Source organism: Oreochromis aureus, linkage group 11 (genome assembly GCF_013358895.1).
Source record: "Oreochromis aureus strain Israel breed Guangdong linkage group 11, ZZ_aureus, whole genome shotgun sequence".
NCBI lineage: Eukaryota > Metazoa > Chordata > Actinopteri > Cichliformes > Cichlidae > Oreochromis > Oreochromis aureus.
Genome location: NC_052952.1, coordinates 3,278,362 through 3,303,946, shown reverse-complemented (window position 1 = coordinate 3,303,946; position 25,585 = coordinate 3,278,362). Strand labels below are relative to the sequence as shown.

Below are 25,585 nucleotides of genomic sequence, written 5' to 3'. Positions count from 1 at the left end.
GCTCACAAGGTTATGGTACGACAGTGTGTTCCAACACTGCTTTTATGCAGACAGACGGGGTTGGAAGTAATCCAGAAAAAAGTTGGAACACCTGTAGGAACTATTAGCACCAGTTTTCATTGGACTTGAATGACTTAAACTGCAGTAAGTAACTGGAAAATGGAATGGGTATCATTAGGAATTTATTCATACTAATGCTGCTGCTGATATTTGATATTCTTATTGACACTGTGCTTGTATTGGTTTGAACTTATAGTCAGAATGACTATTCACCATATATATTTTTTCCCAACTTCACACTAAGATATGAAAGTGTAATCTGATTAACCTTGAGTTGTACAAAATTCATTATAGTTGTCATGACAGAGTAAAATTCGTATATTTTCTACGTAACTTAGAGAGGGGTGGGGGGCATAGCCGTTCTTCATAATAAGTTTATTTGTTGGACTGCAGCAATTATTATTCAGGGACCTGTGAAGACAAAATTAGCAGCAGAAGATGTCCAGACTGAGGGTGTATTCTGATACAATAATATAAGATCTCACCGTCAGGGAAAAAATTATTCGAACCGCTACTGATTTTGTAAGTTTGCTCACTAACAAAGAAATGATCAGTCTATAATTTCAGTGGTAGGTTTATTTGAACAGTGAGAAACAGAACAATAACCAAAAAAATCCAGAAAAATGTATTTCAAAAAAGTTAAAGTAAAGTAAAATGTGCTTTAGCACTTGGTCGCAAAACATTTGTTGGGAATCACAGAGGTCAGCTGTGTCTTGTATTTGGCTAAATGTTTTGCACACATCTCGGGGGGGATATTGTCCCACTCCTCTTTGCAGATCCTCTCTATGTTTTGTGGTGGAAGCCAGAAATCTTGCTGATTGATCAAATACTTATTGCATTCAATAATTAGAATTTCTTTGAAAATGCAAGTAAGTTTATAACCTTTTTGAAATGCAAATTGAAATGAAATTCTGGATTTTTTTTGTTATTGTTCTGTCTCTCACTGTTCAGATAAACCTACTATTGAAATTATAGACTTAGCATGATCACTTATAGGCAAACTTACAAAATCATCAGGGGTTCAAATAATTTTTTCCATGGCTGTACAAGCAAAAGATGATCTAGGCGTTGTCACACCTTTTCAGACTTGCCAAAAAGTGACAGTTGCTATCCATCAGTTAAGTCCCAAGTTGCTCTTTTTATGGACCATTCATTATTTTCAATGTTGCATGTAACATGTTCCAAAGAAATGTTACCATAATTGAGCTAAATTTTTATAATGCAGTAATGTAACATTGGTTACATTGATGGTATGAATTATTATGCTACCTGCATTAAAAAATTACAACAGGCGTTTGTTGTAAGAAAAGAGAAAGAAAAAAACTTTTTCTTAACGCGCACTTGTGCTATACTCAAAACAAAAAGCTAACAACAAGCTAGCCAAGAAGTGAACAGTGATATAGCTGACCGTAGAACAGATAACAATGGCAGTGTTGCACAGTCAAACTTGTAGTATTGTAAAATCCCATTTCTAATGTTTCTAAAGTAGAATCACAGTGGTATATTCACTATGAACAAGCCATAAAAAAGGCTTGTTTCAGCCGCAATGATTTTATTTGACATTACATTGTGTTTCGTGTTCACAGCAACAGCTTCCAAATGCAAGTGTCAAACTTGGAATCAACTCCAGGCCTTTCACCTGCTTAACTGATTGAGAAAAAATTAAGAAACACCCCCAGCCTCTCTATGAAACACCTTTTGAGAAAATTCTCTAATTACATTTGAGCCCCTGAAAATTGAGCACTTTCACTGAAAATGTTGGTCAATCCTCAAAGGTCATGGAGCATTGTTGTGCATTGCTTTGAATCAGAGCTAAAAGTCTGCAATTTTAATTGCGTCTCTATTGGTTCATGTGAAGCCAAAATTCTGAATATTCTATCACTCTGAAAACATTTCTGAACCTAAGTGTATTGCTACTGTAATGCTTACAATGTAAACTGATAACTTTCTGTAGGCGAAAATGGTTGACCTATTACTATGACAGTTGCAGAGAAGTGAATATCAAATCACAAAACCCTAACCTTTGTTGACTTGTGTAACTGATTCAACAAATGTTAGGGTTAAATTCTTTATATGAAAATTTTTATATTTGCATATCCAGACATAAGTATTTTAATAAAAGAAATGTAAGGTCAAATGTTATGGAAGGGATATGATTTGAAAGGTAACAAAACCAGCTCTGGATGTCAGTAGACTGCAGTCAACTGGGTTTTGTTTTCTTGCCCCTCCCAGTTTGAACGACTACTGTAGAACAAACATGTTTTAATGAGTCAAGCGAGATCAAAAAAATTAAAATTTAGACTCTAACCGTAATGGCTGTGGGGCTTCTGTTTGGACCAGATTCAGATCCACCCCTAAGTTTTTCCCCTTCTCTGGAATACTGTCCCGTGTTTACCTAAGGTATCAATGCCAGATGAGAAGCATCATTTTACTCTGGAAGAGGCTGTCAAAGGTGGGTCAGTGAGTCAGAGAATGATTTTGATCATACTGAGGTGAGGTATTGAAGATATGCTGAGCTTTTCAGCAGGGTGCTGTTTTTGCTGCTCTTAGCTTCTGTTCACCATTGTTAGTGTCTGAGGCTTAGTGAATAAACTCTCATATGATGTAAGAATGTAATCAAACTTATTACCAGAGAAAAAAGTGTTATTTTTAGACACTTGAGCCTAACATTAATTGGTATAATATTAAGCTATAAACAGCTATTGTTGTTGTTTAGTGTTCTTTTGTCATCTGTCTGGGGACGGGATGTGGCATTCTAATCTGCTAGCAGTAAGTAACTATGACAATGTTGGGAGTGAATAAGCATTTGTATGCATGTTTTCATGTGTTAGAGCCCTGACTTCAAGTTCAGGAGATGATGGTTGAGGTGAGGAAGATGAGGATGACATTTTATTAAGATGCCAGTGGTGTTGTCTCTTTCCTTCCCATTGTCATTTCTTTGGTGAAGTCTAACCCCTCTCTCAGAGGATAAAACATATTTATCCATATGGCTTGTAGATGCAGACAGGAATTGAAATGGTCCTTCAAGGAACTTGAACAGCTATGACTTCTCTTCCCCTCTACCTCTGGCATAGTACGCACGTGCATACATAAAACGTCATTAGTCAGAAGGGAGATGTCTGTCCTGCCCACTGTATTCAGACATGGCAGTTTCCACAAACACACTGTTAGACATTTTATTGTATTTTTACAGCAACTTACTGGCAACACTATTGCCAGTAAGTTACTGTAATTACTGATCTACAGTATCTTTACTGTTGTGATGTTTTACAGTTCAACCACTTTACTGTAAACATATATTACAGTATAACAGCTTTACTGTAAACGTGGTTTACAGTTAGAAAGACTTACCGTGATTAAGTTTTATAGTATCACTGTACTGCAAATGTGGTTTATGGTATAACACTGTAATTGTATACAGTATAATTTGTTTAGACTGTAATTGTGTTTTGCAGCATATAAAATAATATTAACATTCATATTCAATATAAGAACATTTACAAAAAACAATATAATTCAATAAAGTAGTCTCAGAATAGTGAATTAAACCAACATTTATTGTTGATAATTTTTTAACAAGAAAACATTTTCAACTGAATAAAAACAATGTCAATAACCAAAATAAATAGAAGCGTCCATGAAAACTACACAGTCCTTCAACTTTCTGTGTCTGATTTTTTTAAGAAAAACAGTTTTTCATTCCACTAAAAACAGGACAAACCCACCAGCATGAACATTAAATAAACTATTACAATTGTAAAACAAAAATCATTTACAAAATGTAGTAATTATCAGTGGGTCCCAGGAAATAGAATGTGACATGGGATTTAGATTTCTGTTACCAGGATGGTCGGGTTCAGCGTAGTCTTCGTCACCACCTGTCAAAGACACATCATCAATATTCATGTTTGCTCAGGTTATTCACTTGTTCACATCTGTCTGAGATCATTCATACTGTTGTATGGATGTGTGTACAGTATGTACAGTTAAGCCCATAATTATTCATACCCCTGGCAAATTTTGACTTAAAGTTACTTTTATTCAACTAGCAAGTTAGTTTTGACTGGAAATGACACAGGCGTCTCACACAAAGATAATAAGATGATGTACAGCACGCATCATTGTGGAAAAAATATTTCTCAGCTTTTATTTACATTTGAGCAAAAAGTATCATGTCCAGAATTATTCATACCCTTTACAAACTGTCACAGTCTCTGGGAAAATCCAAAGTTCCATCCATTCCAAATAGTCAAAGCTGTTCTAAAGCATCCTAATTACCCTGATTAATTGGAAATAGCTGTTTTGATCAACTCAACAGGTGAAAACAGCAGCTCTCTGCAGGTGGTCTGTGGACATTCATGGCTAAGACAAAGGAACTCAGTGAGGACCTGCAGCTGTGCATTGTGGCTGCTCACAAGTGAGGAATGGGCTACAAGGCCATATCCAAATGTTTTCAAGTTCCAGTGGCTACAGTGCAAAGTATTATTAAAAATACAAGATGTTCCGCACTGTGGAAAATCTCAGAGGACGTTGTCGGAAGCCAAAAGTGAAACCTGTGCTGGCCAGGAGAATAGTGAGAGAGGTGAAAAAAGAATCCAGGATCACCACCAAGGCCATTCTGGTGAATCTGGGCTCTGCTGGTAGCAATGTCTCAAGGCAGACAGTCCAACGGACACTGTTGGGTTCCACGGATGCAGACCAAGGAAAACGCCACTTCTCCAGGCACTTCTAAGGCATGCCAAAGCTCATTTGGCCTTTGCAAATGCTCATCTGGACAAAGAAGAAGATTTCTGGTCTTCAGTGTTATGGTCAGATGAAACAAAAATTGAATTATTTGGTCACAATGATGTTGCCTTCATTTGGCATAAAATGGAGAAGCCTTCAACCCAAAGAACACCATCCCCACTGTCAAACATGGTGGTGGGAACCTAATGCTTTGGGGGTGTTTTCAGCCAATGGACCAGGGAACCTAATCACAGTAAACAGCACCATGAAAAAGAGCAATACATGAAGATTCTCAACAACAACATCAGGCAGTCTGCAGAAAAACTTGGCCTTGGGAACCAGTGGACATTTCAGCACGACAATGACCCAAAGCATATAGCAAACGTGGTGAAGAAATGGTTAGCAGACAACAACATTAACGTTTTGCAGTGGCCTAGCCAGAGTCCTGACTTGAATCCAATTGAGAATCTGTGGAGGGAGCTAAAGATCAGGGTGATGGCAAGAAGACCCTCCAACCTGAAAGATTTGGAGCTCATTGCTAAAGATGAATGGGCAAAAATGCCTGTGGAGACATGCAAAAAGCTGGTCTGCAATTATAGGAAGCGTTTGATTGCCGTAATAGCCAATAAAGGCTTTTTTCTATTGATTATTGAGAAGGGTATGAATAATTCTGGACATGATACTTTTGCTAAAATATAAATAAAACCTGAGAAATATTTTTTCCACAATGATGCCTCTTGTACATCGTCTTATTATCTTTGGGGAGACACCTGTGTCATTTCTGCTCAAAAAAGAACTTGCTTGTTGAACAAAAGTAACTTTAAGTCAAAATTTAGCAGGGGTATGAATAATTATGGGCTTAACTGTATATAATTATCAGCTATGTAAAAGATATTATCATCTCTGTATTCTTACCTAGTTGAAGTCCTCCAGAGAGCCGCTGGAGGAAGGTGGTGATCCGAGGGCTGATGCTTGTAACCTTCCTCTTTACGACATGACCTGTCTTATGCTTGTACCAAGTTTTGCAGGGCATTTTGTTCCCATGTCTGGATTGATCCTCACAAAGAACCTTTTAACGGAAAAAAGGCTGCTTTAATTTCAAAATTAAAACATACATTACAGCAATCACCTATATGTTTCTGCAACTGTAGTCAAGCTATCACATATATTTCATTCCTAAATGGTGTAAGCTTTAATGGTGTAAAGTATTTACCTCTGTATCATCTCCAGTGTGATGGACGCTGACTCCTGATACTCAAGGTTGAAAACGTAGTATGACGCAAAGAAGCCAGCAAGGGTGCTGCCAAAGTCATGCATCTGCTCAGGCTCATAAAATACCTTGCCCTCCAAACTGATCATCCAGCGGCTTGCAGACATGAAATTATTCCCTAAAAACAGAGAAGAGTCCAATAAGACAATGTGCTCACCCTTACAAATAAGGTTTCCACAAGAATGCTGAACAGCAGGCCTCACACTGTACAAAAATAGAATCCACACGGTTTGCTGCTATTTCTCTTATTATTTATTATGTAATGAAAATTATGATCAATTACAGGAAAAAACTGCCTAATGTTTTGGCATTTTGGCCTGTGCTGAAATGTTAGGCTGTTTTTTCCTGTTGGTCACTGTGTATAATAAATAATAAGAGAAACAGCAGCAAACTGTGTGTATTATATTTTATACAATATAAAACAGACAAACCCCTGTTAATTAGCTGTGTGCTGATGTTTCTTCATATGATAACAAAATTGTCTTAATTCTGAACTACAAACACCACAAAATCTACACCTGTACATGGCTGCATGTGTGTGAATTTGACTTAACTTTTAATTTGCAAAGAGCATGGCAACAACACAACAGTGACTGAAAAACATCTCAATCTATTATCTGTTTGTTCTATTATTAAAGAAGGGATCTACATTGCTTGGGTTGTATCAAAAATGGGAAAAAGTTAAAAGAAAACTATATATAGATCAATGTTATTAACTTAAACCATGCAGACCCTGAAACACTGGAGGAAAAATTTTGGAGGGTCTGTCAAGCTGACGTTAAACCCCTTAACAATGGCACTGCCACTAACTGCGACTAATTTACAGACCACTACACTGTCTTGCTTTTTAAATGGAACCTATGAAACAATAAACCACAGTTGAGATTAGAGCAGGCTAACCTGCATGAGAAACTTCAAAACTGGGTTAGATTGTTTTAGCAGTCTTTAAATTTCAAAAAAATGTTGTCTAACTTTATATGTCTTTTACCTGCTGTTTTGTCTTGTCTCTCAAAGAACTGAGGCTACATCACACTGTCAGCGCTTGGCCAGCAAGGGCAGGAGGACAGCAATGCACCACACTGGGCGGAAAAGACAGAGAGACAATTGTTAATTTAATGTTGCATTTATTTAACCCTTGAAAAATATATTTACATAAGTAAATAAAAAAAAAAACACACAACCCATCTTTTCCAGAATAATTCAACTAATTGCTCTTTTGACCAACCTAACACAGACGTTACATGGTTTTCCTATGAAAAAGACCCTGGAAGACGTTGTATTAAAGGAAAAAAACATGCTCCCTTCCCACTTAAAAAAATAATAAATATTAAACTTAGGTTGGAGTTCCTCGCGCCACCAACCTAATGTTATATTAACTTTTAATGTTGTGTACTGCAGCTCACACAAAATTAAATAAAGCAGGCTAACCTACATGAGCAAGCTCAAAACTGGATAAGATTGTTTTAGCAGTCTCTAAACTTCCAAAAAAAAAGTTGTCTTTCTTTATTCTCATTAAATGTGTATTTTTACCTGCTGCTTTGTCTTGTCTTTCAAAGAGCTGAAGCTAAATGTGCCACTGTTAGCGTGGCTAGCTTCTCAATAGTCATAGAACAGAAGCGCAGGAGGACAATGCACCACACTCGGCGGGAAAAAGACAAAGACTGTGTTGCGCCTCTGTTCCTCGCCCCTCCCCGTGGAAAATATATATCTAAATATATATTTAAATAAGAAAAGAAAAAAACACACACACAACCTATTTTTTCCAGAATAATTCAGCTAATGTGCTATTTCGACCAAGCTAACACCGAGTTTAAGCCCCCCCCCGACACACACAAAAATATATATGCTCTTAAAAGTTAATAAACGAGTATGTTAGGTAGGAGAGTCCTTTGCATTACCTTATGACGTCCCGTTCGCTGTTTCCACACAGAGGTCCAACAATAACGAGGTGCAAAATCTTTTGTCCTCTCGAGCATATCCTAACGAAGAGCTAACAAAGTTGGCCAGTCTTTCCTCTCCTGTCAATCACTGGATCACAGGTCATGTCAGTCAGGATATGGAGTGGTGGTTGGTAGAGGTAGGTGGGTGGGCGGGGTCAGCATGCATTCAGTGTGTGTTTCACTAAGTTGGGTTGACTAGTTCCCAGAAGAGTTCTGTACATGTTGCACGTTCAGTAAATGAGCAATTCAGTTACTGCTCGACTGAGAAGCCTCCGCCAAATTATTACAATATTCTCCACTGACTAAAGTTCGCCTTTCTGCGTCTTTTTTTAAATAACTTTATTCACTACTTGTCACAAGTACAAAATTACACAAAACAGACAGCAGCAACAACCTAAGTGAAATCCAACAACAGAATAGTGGCAAGTTAAAAATTAACAAAAGGAAGTGTGAATCTTGTTCAGGGTTAATCAGAGATAAGTGATGGAGATGCAACAATGTGAATTCTGCTTTTTTTTATTTGTAGTTAACCCTATAGTCTTTACATATGAATGGAAGTCAATTAAGAAAACACAGAATTTTGGGAGAGATTTGGAGAACCTTGCTTTATAAAATTTCCTACAAGGAGGCCTTTCTGCATTCTTTTCCCTCTCCCCAGGAGCAGCTGTCACTTGAATTGATCTCTATGGCAACGCAGTGGCAAGCACACATTTGCAGCAGCTGTGCATGTGCATACAACTGCATGCAGCAGATTAGATGATCAGAATTCTTGAACCTTACACACAGGCAAGTCCCCTAAAAAGTCAAAACCATAATACTTTCACTGGTATCATACTGACAAATGGCATAGGTTGGAGGAAAATCTGGAAATGGTTAGCAGTGAAAGAGTTAAAATGTAATGCACTATTGCAACCAACCACTGAAAGAGTAAAAATACACAAACAGTATGATGAACCATTCAAATCACATAATACAGTAGCACTACTGCTAATGTGTTAACGGTAGGTATAACTACTACCGCAATTTTAAAAAATACAGTAAGTTACTGTAAATAACCTTAATATACCCATAATGCATAGCAAATTACAGTAATTAACTGTAGAAATGTTTTCAGGTAAGTTACTGGGCATTTTGTGGTATTTTACTGTGAAAAATACAGCAAAGGTTAACAGTGCAGCGAACCTGCTCATGCATTTATATATGTATTTTTAATGGATAAATTATTAGTTTATGAGAATGCATCAATTTGTTGACATAATAATCTATGTGTGTTTATGGGTACAGTATTCTTTTTTCTAATAAAAAAACTCAAAAATTACTGAGTGTACCTTTAAAACAATAATAAGATACCGAATCACATACAAACTATTTCACATGCTGCACATATGATATTTTCTCTTAGTACACTGCCAAAATCACTGCAGAGGTCTGATACCCCAAAGGTTGAGGCAGCCATGAATCACATCTTATTACCTAGTCATGGCCATTATCACACCAGGTGTTGTTTTGGTCTGAACTTTAGGTGAACTCCATCTCAATGCTTTTTTTCTATCAAATTGGAACCTGTGCAGAGGCATAGGAAGTGGGCGCTTAGATCATCTACACCTACAGATCTCTGTCTGGGGTTGGAGTTAGCTCATCTGGCAAATGCAACTGCTTCTTTACATTTTTCCATTTGCTGTTTTCTGCTGTATGACACAATCCATACTGAGACATCTGCAAAGTTAACCAAAAGTGAACCACGACATTCACACATATCAAATTGTCCTTGTTAGGAACCTGATAAAGTAGATTTGGAGTCATGAAAAGCCTTCAGGGAGACTTCTCTTTCTTGATCAGATATGTAATGTAAGTCCTGCTTTTTGGTTGCCTTTACTGTGGAAGAGTGGTTCTCCACTCTAAAAGATTCTGGCAGTGTGTATGCCAGGTTTTGAATCAACTTATTTGGATGAACCAAAGAAGACAATTGCTTGATGGGAAGGAAATGGACCACCCCTACTGACTGGTTGAAACCATAACTAGGACAGGTCTGGTATATCTCCACAGCAGTCACAAGAGCTGGCTGGATTTACTTAGGATGGGTCAATAGAATAGGTGAATAATTCAATTGTTGTTGTTTTTCTCCTAAACAGCTTTAGGAAAAAATATTTGAAACCCTCCATTTTAAAATGTATGACCTTATCTTCAAATTTCTTTTGGTCTCTGTAGATAATTTGTCTGTTCTGTAGCGATTACAAGTGACATTAAAATTATCTGCATATAAATGAATGCAAGAGCCCATCAATGATATTCACTTCATCTGTGCTGTATATGTTTAAAACTGTAATGAAAACTGTAATTCACATACAACTCTTTTAGATTTTCAATTGCTGAAGATTTCAGAATATATAGCTATTGTACAGGTACATAATACAGGGTATTAACTGACACAGTAGGTCTCAACTACAAATCCCACAGTTCTTTGCCAAGACTTAACCAGATCATATGACCAGGCAGCAGAAGCAGGTGGTTGGATCATATGATGTTGTCAGGCGAAGCTGAGGAAGAGCAAGATCTCTGAATCACTGAATCACAGCCCACATCAATCCCTACATTCAAAGGTAAAACTGGAGGAATTCCTCCTTTTCACCCTGCGTTTTTCAGCCTGTAGTGACTGCTTTAATGCTCCAGCCTCACACCGAGGCAGGAGGAGGAGGGGAGGAGATTAGTAGGGAGGAGAGTAGAAACAAAGATGAGGGGGATGGGAGGCCATCAGAAATGCCTCTTCGTTGCTTTCTGATGACAACAAGAGAGCAGATGTTTGTTTAAATCTTTCTGCTGTAAACATATTGTGCCTGCAGGCTATGTGAGGAGCGTGTGCTTGTATCTTTGTATGGATACCATATTCTTTGAGATGTTCAGAGATCTGATAAAGAGAAAGGATGGGTGTGTGATAGTTATACTCACTTTCTCTTTTAAGAGCTGTCTCTTATAAAAGCTATCTGTTGTGTCTGTGATCATGTCATCCCTGGATAGTTCCTGTTTCCTGCTCTTATTTTTATTATTCTTGGGAAAGTAGGTTTGTGAATTAACAGGTTGCTTTTTGGACAGTGTTTTAGCATTCAGTTTCTTATCATTTAACAATGTGAAGAAGCCAGACAGCCCTTTTAATGGGCCTGTTTTTGACCAAAATCAGGCTGAAACATTATATCGTGTTTATACTTTAGACTTAAATATGAAAACAGTGAAGGGCAGGCGCCCTGGAGATAGGTCACTTTGCTCAATTTGCCATGGCACATGTGTTTATGGGAGTAGATTAACTTTAGGTTTATGTTGCAAATAGATATATCTATCTTCTTCTTAAGTGTTTGATCTTTTGGGGTGGTATGACATTCAATATGAAGCTACACTCTATATCTGGCTAGCTTAGCTTAGCATGTAGACACACATAAAGAGTTAGAAACAGCAGATACTTACACCTAAATGACAGAAATGGCTAATAGCTTTAGCAAATTTACTGGGTGAGCATCTCCAGGCTGGAATTTCACAACAGCATAATAAAAAGCCTGTTATTAAGAGGAATTTTAAATTTCTCAAGAATCCATTAAAAATGGCAAAACCTGCTGGTACCATGAGACTTACATGCTGACAGCTGTGTGTGTAGTACACATGATGCCAGCTAAAGTATCTTGAAGTATATTTGCTAACTCTTTCCTAGCAAAAGAGCAAAGACTTATCATTAATCAAGCTAGTAATTTGAAATAGGTGATAAAAGTCACATATGTGTATCCCCAAAAAAGGAGAAATTGAACATAAAGAATATTAGAGATCATTTTCTTGTCTTTTCACCATATGGTAGGTCTGGATCATAGTTGTGTTATGGGTTCAGTGCTCTTATCATGGAGATATATTTTGAGAAACTGACTTTCAGTTTTCTTTTTAGAGTTGCTGCTGTATAAACCTAGTTATTTTATTTTTGATCCAGTGTGCTGCAGAGTAGAGTATGCATGGTCTAAAATAAACAGTAGCTGAGAAAACAATCTGCCCTCAAGGTTCTGGAACTTTTGATTATGTCACATAAGCCTTGGAGAATATGAGAATGATGCACCACTGAACAATTGACATCCTGCTACACATCGTTTGGCTGACTCAGTCTCATCTACTGTCATCTAGTCTCCCATTTCTTCCTGTATTTTAATCTGTCTGCTATTTTTTTAATGAAGTGATGAGTCAAGAAAACGTGTTTTGGGATTTAGGCCCCTGTGTGGATTTCTGTTGCTGTTCCAATGGCTTGACAACACTTTTGGTAGTGAATGCATCAAGACAAATTATTACATTTAGTCTTTCTCCTAGTTGCTCGAGGAGGTGGAAGTATTTCAGTAAACTGAAGGAGTTGCCTATCCTGTCTCTCTTAAGTAAGTGAAAATAAACATAGATTATGCAGTTCTCTTTAGGGTTTATGCATTGTAATGCTTCTTGTTTTGGATTTTCGGTCTGAAACATTACAGTTTAGTCCAGTCTCAGTCTCAGTGCTTTTCCAGTCTCATATCTAAAATCAGTAGGTAGCAGTTTTCAGCTCTGATAAAACCCACTGTGCACCACCTGTCCAGCACCAAACACAAATTTGACACAGCTAGAGCCAAATGCAAAACGTGTGAAAAAAAAAAAAACAGTCAGAAAAGACTGTTGTGACCTCCACCTGTAAAACCATTCCTGTTTTGGGTGTTGTGCCATTGTTGCCACTGTATTGAATTCGTTGTTAATTTAATTAACACCAAAGCAGCTGAAACTGGTAACACCCCCCTCTGCTACTGAAGTGAGAAGATTAATGTCTCAGAAGTTGAATTTACTTTTTTGTTTGTGTTTCTTCTGTAGTTCTTTACCCATAAAGTCCGAAAGTCTCAGTTTAGTTTTCTGATTACTTTTAGGATATAACTGGTTAGTTCTGTTTGTGTCCATTTACCATTAACCCCACACCCCCATCCCCCACCTTTTTCCTGTTCCATCACTGACTTGTTGTGTCATCGACATACCTGTGTATCTCCTTGCTCTATGTTCCCTGTGCTTTTTGTATTTGCATTCCTAGTGACTTTTGGTATTTGGATTCCCTTGCATTGTTCTTTGATGATTCTGAATTTCTGGACAACATTCATCTCTGAACTATCAACATCAAAAGCTCACTTTAAGTTTCATGCCTGTCTCCTGTTCAAATTAATCTACTTTAAAATTCAGACAGTGTAATATGATAATACAAGTAACTAAAGGTCAAGGTCACTATATCCTTACATCCACCCAGTTTTATGAACACATCTCCTATAGATCTCTAGTCTGCTAGTCTGGAACAAATGTTCTGTTGGACTCAATAATTATGTGAGTTTTGAAGAAGCAGTCATAGAACTGAGTTGAATTATATGCAAATTAAGCAAGGGGCTTAAAAATACCCACCGACTACAGTAACTATCGCAATTCCTGTCAAAATGAGTACAGTATATTGACTCATCTGATGTAAAGGATGAAATCTGAACTAAAACACACCCAGAAATTCAGCTGTGTCAGCATGACATGACAGCTTAAACCTCCATTTCATTTGTAATGTTTACATATGGCTCCTATTCAGAACTGCCATCTGCTGTGGTATCTGCCCAAATACATGATCATGCCTTGACATAACAGTTACAGCCCCAGTGTGTAAATAATTAGCTGTTGTTTGTCATTGCAAGATTGTCCCAACAGTGAAAGAGTAGATCTATTGTCCACTGGCCATCATGCAGGTAACAGTAAACAACTGTTTATTTATATTTTCCTTCATATTTACTGACAAGTTCTGCCAAAAAAAAAAAAAAAAAAGGTCATAATGGCTTGCTGACTAAAATCTGATGCATTTCTAAATGGAAAATCACTCTCTCTCTCCCATCAGCCTGAGCATTGGGTTATTCTGTGTTTTTTAATACAGTTTTAATATGTTTTCAGAAACAGCCTGTAACCATAGACTTCATATAAAACAAGGATCTAGTGACCCTGACATCAGCTTTTGGTTTTGTAATGTGCAGAAAAGACTGTTTGAATCAAAAGTTGGAGTACTAGTTATCAGCTAATGCGAGATAACTAGATTAAGAGTTTGCATCCAGCCTATGGGTACAATACAGAGACGACCATACCTGCTAGCCACAGACCTTTAAACTATAACATTTTTACTTACCAAAACTCAAAAACTCAAGTAAACCCTACTTGGAACATTTGTACCACATCATGTTTTTCAGATATATGCACATTTTTAACATTTCTTTCATCTAAGAAATATTGTAAAATACAAAAAAACAAACAAACCTCTAGTGACACCTGACACCTTGGACCTTTTAGTACATTTTCATTTTCTCACTTTTCATGATTACCACTCAAGCCTCCTTGCACTTGAACTGGTTCAGAATGCAACAGTTAGAATGTTATAGCAAAAACTAGCAAGCAATAACTTATCCCCCTTGCTCTTGGTACCCTTCACTGGCTTTCAGTGAAATTCAGAATTTACTTTGCAGTTTTATTAATCCCACAGCAAGCCTTTCATGAGAGGCAGGAATGGTATTTCAGCAGTCTAATCATCCTAATCATCTGACTGCAGCCATTTAACTGTAAGACACATTTTAAATCCAGAGCCGATCACACTTTTGAGGTTGTAGCTCCTAAACAGGTCATCACTTCATTCACTTTAATTAACTGCTGGAAAGTTGTTCTTATAGACTTAAACATTTTTCAGTGGTTCACGTTGTTGCTTGTATGTCAGTATGTCTGTTTGAATGTATATAACAACATGTGTACATATATATGTACTGTACGTTGGATAAGGGATGAGTGCATTTCTTAAATGTATTAGTTTTCTTAGAGAATTCAGTGGCCTAAGACCCGCCTCTGTGGTCATGATATTGTGTGTTTTTTGACTCAAGAAGTGACAATAAGCTTAAATAAATTTCTGTCATCACAAGCTCTGGTACTTTAGGTATCTGATGAAAACCCCACTCTCTCACATCCATATGGGAAAACAGCCATGGCATGGCACTGGCAATGCTTCAGGTTGGGTGGAAGTTATGTGGGAGGAGATTGTGTAGGCTATGCGTGCTACGATCATGATCCAGGTCTGGATAAGTGATGCAAAACTAAGAGCTGAATTAAGTACCAAAATGTATGTGGTAGAGCCTTTAAGACTTGTAAGATCCAGGTAAGATGTACTACAGATCAGACTGTTACTGCATATCCCAACACCCACAATGCAATCTGTTTCTGGACCACCTCATCACTGCTGAACAGGAGTATGCTTTCAGTCCCCTGTCCTCAGTTACAGCAATATTCTAACCGTGTCATGTGTCCATAACAATTTGTCCCTTGCATTTTTTTTTCACAACAGTCATCCAGGTTTTATCCCCAGGGGGTCAGTTAATATTATTGGTACTATTTCACTTATACACAAGGATTACTCTTTATTCGTTTCTTGTACTAAAGTAGTTTTTAGTGCCTAAAATTATCTAGCAAGTAAAAGCAAGATTAAAAAGGAAGTGAAGAAAAGCCAAACAACAAGGTTCCAGCAAGATACAAACTGGTTTGTCTAAACTGCAACCAACACCTAATCTAGACTTTCTGGGTCTCTAAAAGGGTATTGGTTGGTGCATCACCCAAGTGCGACACCATGGGTGTAGTGGATAGATACAGAGGTGGTATCTGATAAATCAGCATTAAGTTTCCCTTCAGAGTGAGAATATCTGGTGTCACTGTGATACAGATTATACCATGATAGTGTATTTCCACTGATACAACATGACAGCAGTCAATTTTCCACTGCAACATGAAGCATTTTTACTCAACATCAATTTTACAAGGAAATTACCAAAATGTTTTTGAATTGTGAAATTGAAAGAACATTTTTCAAGCTTACTGCAGCATAAGCTTATTTTGGACACACTGTACTTTTGTTAGTTATATAACCACAATCCCCAAAATGATGCTCTATAAAATGTAAATAAAAAAAATGATTCACAAATTTCACGCACCCACATTTGTTTCACATTAGAACATAAAAGATGCATCACCTGTTTAAACTGAGACTAGTTGATTGATATTTTACTAGTTGATAAAAAAAAATACGAGTTTATTTTAAATTTGATGTCAGCAACATGTCTCAAAAAAGTTGGGATGGGGAAACAAAATGCTGGAAAATTAAAACAGCTCAACAAATATTGTATAAGTTATTAGGTTACCTGGCAACAGGTGAGTAACAATGGTTGGTTATAAAATTTACATCTTAGAGAGGCAGAATTTCTAAGAAGTAAATAAAGGCAGAGGTTCTACAAAAGTACACGATAGCAGCAAAACAATACAGAGAATATGGAGAAATGGCCAATATTGACAGCCCCTGATCTTCAGTACTGCATTTTAAAAAAGGCATGTCAGAAAGGATTCTGTCAACGAAAAAATTGCATAGGGTCAGGAACACCTGCAGAAATCTTGTTCTGTTAACATAGTTCACCATGCTATGCACAAATGCTTAACATTTAAGCTCTTTAAGGAATGAAGAAGCCATATGCAAACATGACCCGGAAATGCCACCATTGCCTCTGGGCCAAAGCTCTTTTAAAACAGACTGTACTGAAAGTTATATGCCGGTTTTAGAGCAGCATATACTCACATCCAAATTAGGGAAGCTCATTGCTTATTTCAGCAGGAATGCTGAACCACACACTGCATCTATTACAACAGAATGGCTTCATAGTACACACAATAGAAAGGTTTGAGTTAATAATGAAGTGAAAAATATGACAAAGAACAGTTACGAGTGTTGAGCTGCTAGAATTCTGTAGCAAAATTCCAGTTGCAGTTCCCAGAAATTACGGACTGTTGTTAAAAGAAGAGGGGATGACACTGTGCTAAACATGGTCCTGTCCCAACTTTTTTGCAATGTGTTGCTGCCATCAAATTCAAATTGATTGAATATTTTTCTTAAAATGGAACTTTCTCTCACACATAAATTTTTATGTTTTCTTTGTTCTGTTGGGAATAAAATGTTAGGTTTTTTTTAGTCCACTCAGACTTGCATGTTTCTTATGTACAACACTGTAAAGTTTAATTATAGCCAATAGCAGGTAATCTCACCTTTACCCTTGTTGTAACACGGTCCATCATATTGGTATGCACACATTTTCTTTCTGCGACTCAGAGAATGAGCACTGTAGCTCACCTAATAATGTATGTAGCTGACTTGAATGCTAAATGGCAACAGAGACCCCTTGCTAAGGACAGGGTAGAAAAGGAAAGGAGGCCTTTTCTGGATTTAATTTGTGGATTCAGGGAGACAAGAGGCCCTGCCCTCAGAGATAACAAGGCCGGGCTCTGTGATGTGTGAATAATGGCCGGACAGAGGTTTAGAAATCATTAGAATAATCAGTCCTGATGTGGATGAAGATGGACCAATACAAGGGATGCCTAGTGATGGCTGATGTACTAATTAAGATGCTGCTGGTGCACTGTTCTCATTTTCCACAACGCAGACATACTATGATCCAACCTCTGCCTGGGAGTTTTGTTTTAATATGCTCCTGCTCATTGTTCCATCCTGATTTGCCTATTAAATTTTATTCATTCATTCATTCATTAGAATTACATGTTTTTTTTCTTGTTCTCCGTTGTAGCGAAGCGCTGCTGGAGAGTTTTGATTGAGCAGCATTTTACTTTTTCTTTCAGTTGTACAGTTATGCTTTCAGAAGCATTTTAGCTGTAAGTCATTGCTGCTGCTGAGTATTCAGCATTTTTGAGGTTTTATTGCAGTCGGCTACTCATCTTGCTGTCTGCCAGATTGGAAACTCCATTGATCATATCAGATTTGTTAAGTAATTGATTGTTACTGGTTATTAACCTTCCAGAACTTTGGACCCACTTGCCAGCCACTGAGAACAGACTGTAATCAGTCACAACTGGCAGCCGCTAATGAAATTAGTTCCTGGTTCTGCCTCACAACTTTGTTTGTTCCACAAAGTATTGGCAAGGGCATAGAGATGCCATGGTTTACTCTCCCCAGAGAATGAAGTGATAGAACAACAGAATGCAGATAATGAGCTGCTGTGTCATTGTTGTCTCTTTGTAATTACTCATGTGTCTGACCAAAATATAGAGAACATGAAAAATTATACTTTTTTAACTACCATCCACAGAGACAATGAAGATATGGACATGGTCATTGCACGAAAAACCAGCTTTACGGGCCATTATGGGCCGTTCAGCATCCATCCATGCACCCAACTAACTTGCCTAGATTTGGCATTTTGTAATTCTATCACTGATAAAACAATGTCTTAAAACTTCAGTTATTTTTAGAACAAGCCGTAACTGTAAATGATGAAATCGTGGTCCTTGCCCTTTCTCGAATTGCATGCTATACCTTACGTGTAAAGCTTCTCCTTGACCTGGGAGCTTGAAGGGTGAGCTTTCATGTTTGCTTCAGCATGCAACAGTTCCTGGAATTTGTCTGTACGCATTTATATAGTTAAAGCCAAGAAATCACTAGTGACCAAGGAAGGTATGAAGTACATTCCAGGGGCCAGAAACAATTAAGCTATAGGTGTCCTATATGCATTTATGTGTAGATGTGTTAGTGAAGCCTCTTTAATCCTCTAAAGCCTAACCTGTCACTGGCATCAGACATTTTTTAAACATCTGTTACTCCCATAACTCCTGAACCATTTCCTCAATTGGAAAGAATTCCAACTTCTGAAAGCAATGAACTGTGTTTTCAGTGATATTAGGGTTATTATGGTAATCCCAGACACAAGAAAGAGTGACTGAGTGTGATGGAGCTCTCCTCGCTGCATATGACCCTGATACTGTGGCTCCTCTGAAAAACAAAAAAGAAAGCCTCAAATCAGAAGTAACTCAAAAACATAACCTTAAAAGAAATAACCCACAAACTTAAGGGGAAATTTTTACCTAAATAAAAATTTAACTATTAGAGAAAAAAAAGTTATTCATAACCCTCCCACAGGCTCATCATTTTTTACAGCTACTTTCAGTACTGATATTTATTTAGTCTCTAAAACAAACCAGATAGGGAACGTCTTTTGGAAGAATTGTGTTGGAGAATGGTGATTATTTTTCTGCTGGCATGTTGAATTTATCAGCTATCTGTACTTTTTTACCTCTTAACACCCATTATCTCACTAACGACTAGTTTCAGGCTCACATCTTTATATATGAAACCTTCCATCTATGTGGCATACCTAAATACGTGTAGCTCTACAATGTTAATTATGACACAAGAAAAATAATTTTGAAATCTGTTCTGGCTTTCCTATTTATCAAAACATAACAAACACAACAACAAAAAAGACAGTTCGTTTAAAGTTTGCATTGTTAACTTACTGTCAATTGATTATCAGCCTAAAAACTGGTTTCCGTAGCTGCTTTTGTAATTCTCATTTCAAAGCTCTTCTTTAAGTGCAATTTCCACCATTATGCTCACCTGTCTGTGTATTTCATCTCCTGTACTCTCCAGAACCAATTTGATTGCAATAATCAATCATGTTTGCTTTCAACATTTTCCCCTGATTAGTCTGAGCTTATCAGTAGGCAAAGCAGGCCAATTGTTTCCAAAAGCATGACCACATGACTGATTGGCATTGTGTCAGGAGATGCCTCTCATTATCTCGTCATAACCAGAGAGTGAAATACATTTGCTCAAGAGTCAGCTTTTGTCGAGACTTGACCGAGTTGCATCTTATCACCTAGTTCCAACAATTTGACTACATGACATGTGAAATCTGGATATTACGGAATATTAAAAGGGAAGGGATGGCAGTTACACAGTGGCCAGTATTACCAGAATGTGCTAGGCTGATAAAAGACTGCCTGATAGTGGGTTTGGAATGTCTCGCTGTGCATGTGGTGATTTAGGGCTTGAAAAGGGTTTTCATACTGGTGTCTGTTTGTGTTTGTAAGTGCTGAGGTCTGTTCCCCACAATTGGGATTGTGTAGCCATGGTGACGGCTGTGAGGGACTGTGAGAAAGCAATCTCCAGGAAGTCATAGCTGCAGGGTGAAGCATATGTAGCACGAGGATGGCACCAGAAGGACGCATCGTAGATGTCCAGTTGGCCATCTGTTGTGGTCCTGCAGACAGGGCCAGGAAGCTCTCCTCACACCCCCCTCCCTTCCTCTGAAAACACACAGAAAGATTGACATTTTCAAATACCAGGGCCCGGGACAGCACTTGCTGCCCCATGGGAGTTCCTCGGCACATCCCAGACACTGAGCTTCAGACACTCTCAGTGGGACTTCCAGAAAACATCCTCAAGTGGAGTGATGACTCCATGTGGTGCATTTATTGGTGTGCAGAATGAGAGTGGAAGTGGCCACAGCATGGCTCACTCATCGGCCAAAGATCATTACTCTTCCTTATCGCTGGCCAAGTCCTTAGGCTTTTCCACTCTGCTCCAAACAGGGAAACCATTACCAGACCAAGTCACTGGAGGCCTGTCCTGAGGAAGAAAGCTAGCATTACACTGCTGGTAGGATGTTGGTCTCACTTCTGTAAGATCTAGTATACTATAAATAAATTACAAACACTGTGGAATTTCTTATGACATCAAACTAATAATTTAGCAGCATCATAAGTTATCATAGGTGATAAACTTAACAACATATTTAATAGTAAGCCAAAACTTTTTTCTTTTGTGGAAAAACTGTAAATAGCTTTAGATGTGTCATTGTTTTCTGTTTAACCCCCTTCCACCAATACACACACGCACACATATACACACCTTGTTAAAACATGAATTAACTATGATTAATAATTAAAAAAATGGAATAAATAAATGGAATTAATCACGTTTTTTGGAAAGCTGATTTCAAATTCACACCACATTCAGGCCTGATTACTGCTAGACCTGCTGAATTTAAAAAAAAAACACTTTAAAAGAACCTGTCTGGCAAAATAAAGTAGGCTAAGAAATCTCAAAAAGCAACACACCATGCTACAATCTAAAGAATGGTAAATGGCCTGTATTTGTATAGCGCTTTACTAGTCCCTAAGGACCCCAAAGCGCTTTACACATTCAGTCATCCACCCAATCACACACACATTCACACACTGGTGATGGCAAGCTACGTTGTAGCCACAGCCGCCCTGGGGCGCACTGACAGAGGCGAGGCTGCCGGACACTGGCGCCACCGGACCCTCTGACCACCACCAGTAGGCAACAGGTGAAGTGTCTTGCCCAAGGACACAACGACCGAGCCTGTCCAAGCTGGGGCTCGAACTGGCAACCTTCCGATTACAAGGCGAACTCCCAACTCTTGAGCCACGATCAAGAACAGATGAAAAACAAAGTCACTGAAATCTATCAGTATGGAAAGGGTTACAAAACCATTTCTGAGGCTTTTGAGACTTCAGCAAACCACAGTCAGAACAAATGTCCACAAATGAAGAAAACTTGAAACAGCCTACCAAAATTGCTCCAAGACTACATCTGCAACTATATCAAACCCTGAGCAGCATCTGAAGGACTGTTGGCTTCACTTGCCTCATTTAAACTCAGCCTTCATGATTCAGCAATAACAAGAAAGAGACTGAACAAAATGCCAACTATGGTCGTTCCAAGGTGAAAATAACTGCAGATAAAAAAGGTTCATCTCATGTTTAATAAAAACATCCCCAAAACTATGGGGAAAATATTTTGTTGACTGATCTGGAAGGTTTGAATCCCGATACATCTGGTATAAAACTAACACAATATGTTATAAAAACAAAACAATGCCACAACACTACCACAACAGTCAATCATGGTGGTGGTAGGGCTGCTTTGCTGCTTCAGGACGGACCTGGACGCTCTCTACCAGAAAATCCAGAAGCAGAGTGTCTGGCCATTATTCGTCCAGATTTAAATCAGACCTTAAACAGGATTTTAATGCCCCTAAAAAACCCTTGAGTGTGATTGAATTAAAGCAGTTTTGCCAGTTATTACAAATGCTTTAGTGCAGTTCTTGCTGACAACAGTGGTACAAACAGTTATTAGGTGAAGGAGGCAATTACTTTCTCACACAGGGCCAGCTGGATTTCGGAAGCTTTTCCACCTTAACAAACAAAATAATCATCACAGTCAACACAGCATTTTGGATTAACTTTGATTAGCTTTGTGTAGCATTAAAAATTTTTAGATAACCTGTGATATTTAACTATCATAAAATAAAGCAGGTATAACGTCAGAACACTCACTGTGAAACAATTTGAACCATTTATTGCTTCAATAATATAAATGCAAAAAAAAGTAGAACAGTGAAAATTTATCACACTTTCCAAATTTGCCTACTCTTTGCTAGACTTCTCTCTCCCTCCCTGTTTCATCCACAATGCTCTGCAGCATTGTGGTTGAGTCTGCAGCCCCTGTACTCTCCGACTCAAGCCTGACACTCATTCAATTCAGCTGCTCTGCTCTGGATTTCAGTTTTTACTTGCTTGGAATACTTCTCCGTTTGGGCTGTGCTCACCGATGGTTTTCGCGATGCTCTCCACTGCCAGCAAAAGGCCTGGTTCTCTATGTCTCATCCACTCTGCCCCGTTCTGTCCCAGCTCAATATTCCATAACTGACGTATTCAGGCCTACAGTAATTACAGTAGCTTGCAAAAGTATTCGGCCCCCTTGAACTTTTCCACATTTTGTCACATTACAGCCACAAACATGAATCAATGTTATTGGAATTCCAGGTGAAAGACCAATACAAAGTGGTGTACACGTGAGAAGTGGAACGAAAATCATACATGATTCCAAACATTTTTACAAATAAATAACTGAAAAGTGGAGTGTGCGTAATTATTCAGCCCCTGAGTCAATACTTTGTAGAACCACCTTTTGCTGCAATTACAGCTGCCAGTCTTTTAGGGTATGTCTCTACCAGCTTTGTACATCTAGAGACTGAAATCCTTGCCCATTCTTCTTTGCAAAACAGCTCCAGCTCAGTCAGATTAGATGGACAGCGTTTCTGAACAGCACTTTTCAGATCTTGCCACAGATTCTGGATTGGATTTAGATCTGGACTTTGACTGGGCCATTCTAACACATGGATATGTTTTGTTTTAAACCATTCTGCCCTGGCTTTATGTTTAGGGTCGTTGTCCTGCTGGAAGGTGAACCTCCGCCCCAGTCTCAAGTCTTTTGGAGACTCCAAGAGGTTTTCTTCCAAGATTGCCCTGTATTTGGCTCCATCCATCTTCCCATCAACTCTGACCAGCTTCTCTGTCCCTGCTGAAGAGAAGCACCCCCAGAGCATGATGCTGCCACCACCATATTTGACAGTGGGGATGGTGTGTTCAGAGTGATGTGCAGTGTTAGTTTTCCACCACACATAGTGTTTTGCATTTTGGCCAAAAGTTCCATTTAGGTCTCATCTGACCAGAGCACCTTCTTCCACATGTTTGCTGTGTCCCCACATGGCTTGTGGCAAACTGCAAACGGGACTTCTTATGGTTTTCTGTTAACAATGGCTTTCTTCTTGCCACTCTTCCATAAAGGCCAACTTTATGCAGTGCATGACTAATAGTTGTCCTATGGACAGATTCCCCACCTGAGCTGTAGATCTCTGCAGCTCGTCCAGAGTCACCATGGGCCTCTTGGCTGCATTTCTGATCAGCGGTCTCCTTGTTCGGCCTGTGAGTTTAGGTGGGACGGCCTTGTCTTGGTAGGTTTACAGTTGTGCCATACTCCTTCCATTTCTGAATGATGGCTTGAACAGTGCTCCGTGGGATGTTCAAGGCTTGGGAAATCTTTTGTAGCCTAAGCCTGCTTTAAATTTCTCAATAACTTTATCCCTGACCTGTCTGGTGTGTTCTTTGGACTTCATGGTGTTGTTGCTCCCAATATTCTCTTAGACAACCTCTGAGGCCGTCACAGAGCAGCTGTATTTGTACTGACATTAGATTACACACAGGTGCACTCTATTTAGTCATTAGCACTCATCAGGCAATGTCTATGGGCAACTGGCTGCACTCAGACCAAAGGGGCTGAATACTTACGCACACCCCACTTTGCAGTTATTTATTTGTAAAAAATGTTTGGAATCATGTATGATTTTCGTTCCACTTCTCACGTGTGCACCACTTTGTATTGGTCTTTCACCTGGAATTCCAATAACATTGATTCATGTTTGTAGCTGTAATGTGACAAAATGTGGAAAAGTTCAAGGCAAGCCACTGTATTTTTTCTCTTATCTAACTCATCTAAGCAAGTTCTGGCTGATGATATAGCAGGCTTCATATCCAAATATGCATAAACAATAAGTCACTAAGCAGTCAGGTGTGAAATGATTGGTATTTTAAATGAATTTCCATGGAGTCAAAATGACCCCTGATGTTCTTCTAGGTATAAACAGCCTTTATTATTCTATTCAAAATTCCATGATGAATAAACTCTCAAAACTATCATTTGGTTTTGTTTTAACAGAGTTATGTGATTTTAACATGCCAAAAGAGTCAACATGACCAGTTTGGCAGTTCTAGTGTTAATAAGCTGACACTTAGAGTAGTCAGTACTGCTGTGCAAAACTTTGTGATTGATCCCAAAACCAAGTAAACACAGGGCAAGTAGTGCTGATAGCAATACATTTACTCTATGAGGCCAGTTTATATAGAGGGAGCAATGTGACATGATATTTGACACAAATCATCATCAGTTTACAAATTCTGAACATAATTTAAGTCACTGTGACTTTTCTTTCCCACAATAATGAGTTAATACCACAAAACACACCTTTCACCTTTTCGTGTATTTTGAAACTGGGTTTCTGGAGACCTGGAGTGTAAATGTGCCTGTGTCTAAAGCACTTTGAAACAGCTTCTGTTGTTTAAATCTGCTATAGGCTATAAATTAAATCAATTTCAGACATGTTTGAGGTATATTTTTTCAGTGTGCTACATACTGAACTGAGATTAAATTCTATCTATCATAGTATCAATTTAATATCAATATCAGCATTGTTATAGATAGTGATGAATGATGGATAAATATCCATAATTCATCTCTATCAGCAAGTGTCCGCAGACAGCTGTGCTTTAGTGTCTGCTCTTTAACTTCCAGTTTGAAAGTTGGAGGGACAAAGCCATAGCAGTCTGAATGTATCAACTTGATGTTTTTTTTCGTTGTGTTGTCCCTCACTGCAGCACATTATGAAAAAGCTGCCTAGCCCCAAGAAACTGTAGAAGGGTTTGTGTATTTGATTTCACTCAGACAACTGAAGCTTTGTTAACTATTAGAAGCTGTGCTTTATCTTATAATGCAGACTTATTGGTTGAATATTGAGTTTGAAATTGATATGTGGCTGTTTACCAAGCACCAAAAGTATAACTATAAGCAGTATAAAATGTAAAGAAACATGTGATTTTTAACTTTATCACAGTGCAGCATGAATGTGTTCGGGTCCCTTGAAAGGGTTTTGTTGGCTTTGCTGATGAAATCATCCAAGCATAGACTAGAAGGCCTTTGTTTCAGTTTGATTCTTTTCCCTTTTTTTGGTGGTGAGGTATGACGATGGTAACGTGACAGCTCACGTGCATTCAGAGGAAGAAAAGCATGTTCATGACTTCGCATCCT

General features: G+C 38.3%; 1 protein-coding gene and 1 long non-coding RNA gene across 5 annotated transcripts in view; one reads left to right on the top strand and one right to left on the bottom strand.

Moving 5' to 3' along the window:
- Positions 1–5,793: 5,793 nt before the first annotated feature.
- On the bottom strand, positions 5,794–8,104 carry LOC120442824. Of its 2 annotated transcripts, none has more exons than XR_005614956.1 (3): positions 7,954–8,104; positions 5,999–6,173; positions 5,794–5,854 (listed from the first exon to the last, which is right to left on the bottom strand). It is a non-coding gene; the product is annotated as an uncharacterized LOC120442824 (long non-coding RNA). The 2 variants fall into 2 exon arrangements; XR_005614955.1 differs by lacking the exon at positions 7,954–8,104 and adding an exon at positions 7,044–7,097.
- A 2,382-nt stretch (positions 8,105–10,486) lies between these two features.
- Positions 10,487–25,585, top strand: part of tsnare1 (T-SNARE Domain Containing 1) — a 241,031-nt gene continuing 225,932 nt past the window's right edge. For 2 of the 3 annotated variants that reach the window (XM_039620211.1, XM_031749703.2), the window contains exon 1: positions 10,487–10,595. The gene's annotated coding sequence lies outside the window, so the exon portion shown is untranslated. The remainder of the gene's footprint in view (positions 10,596–25,585) is intronic. The other variant, XM_039620210.1, reaches the window with a different exon arrangement.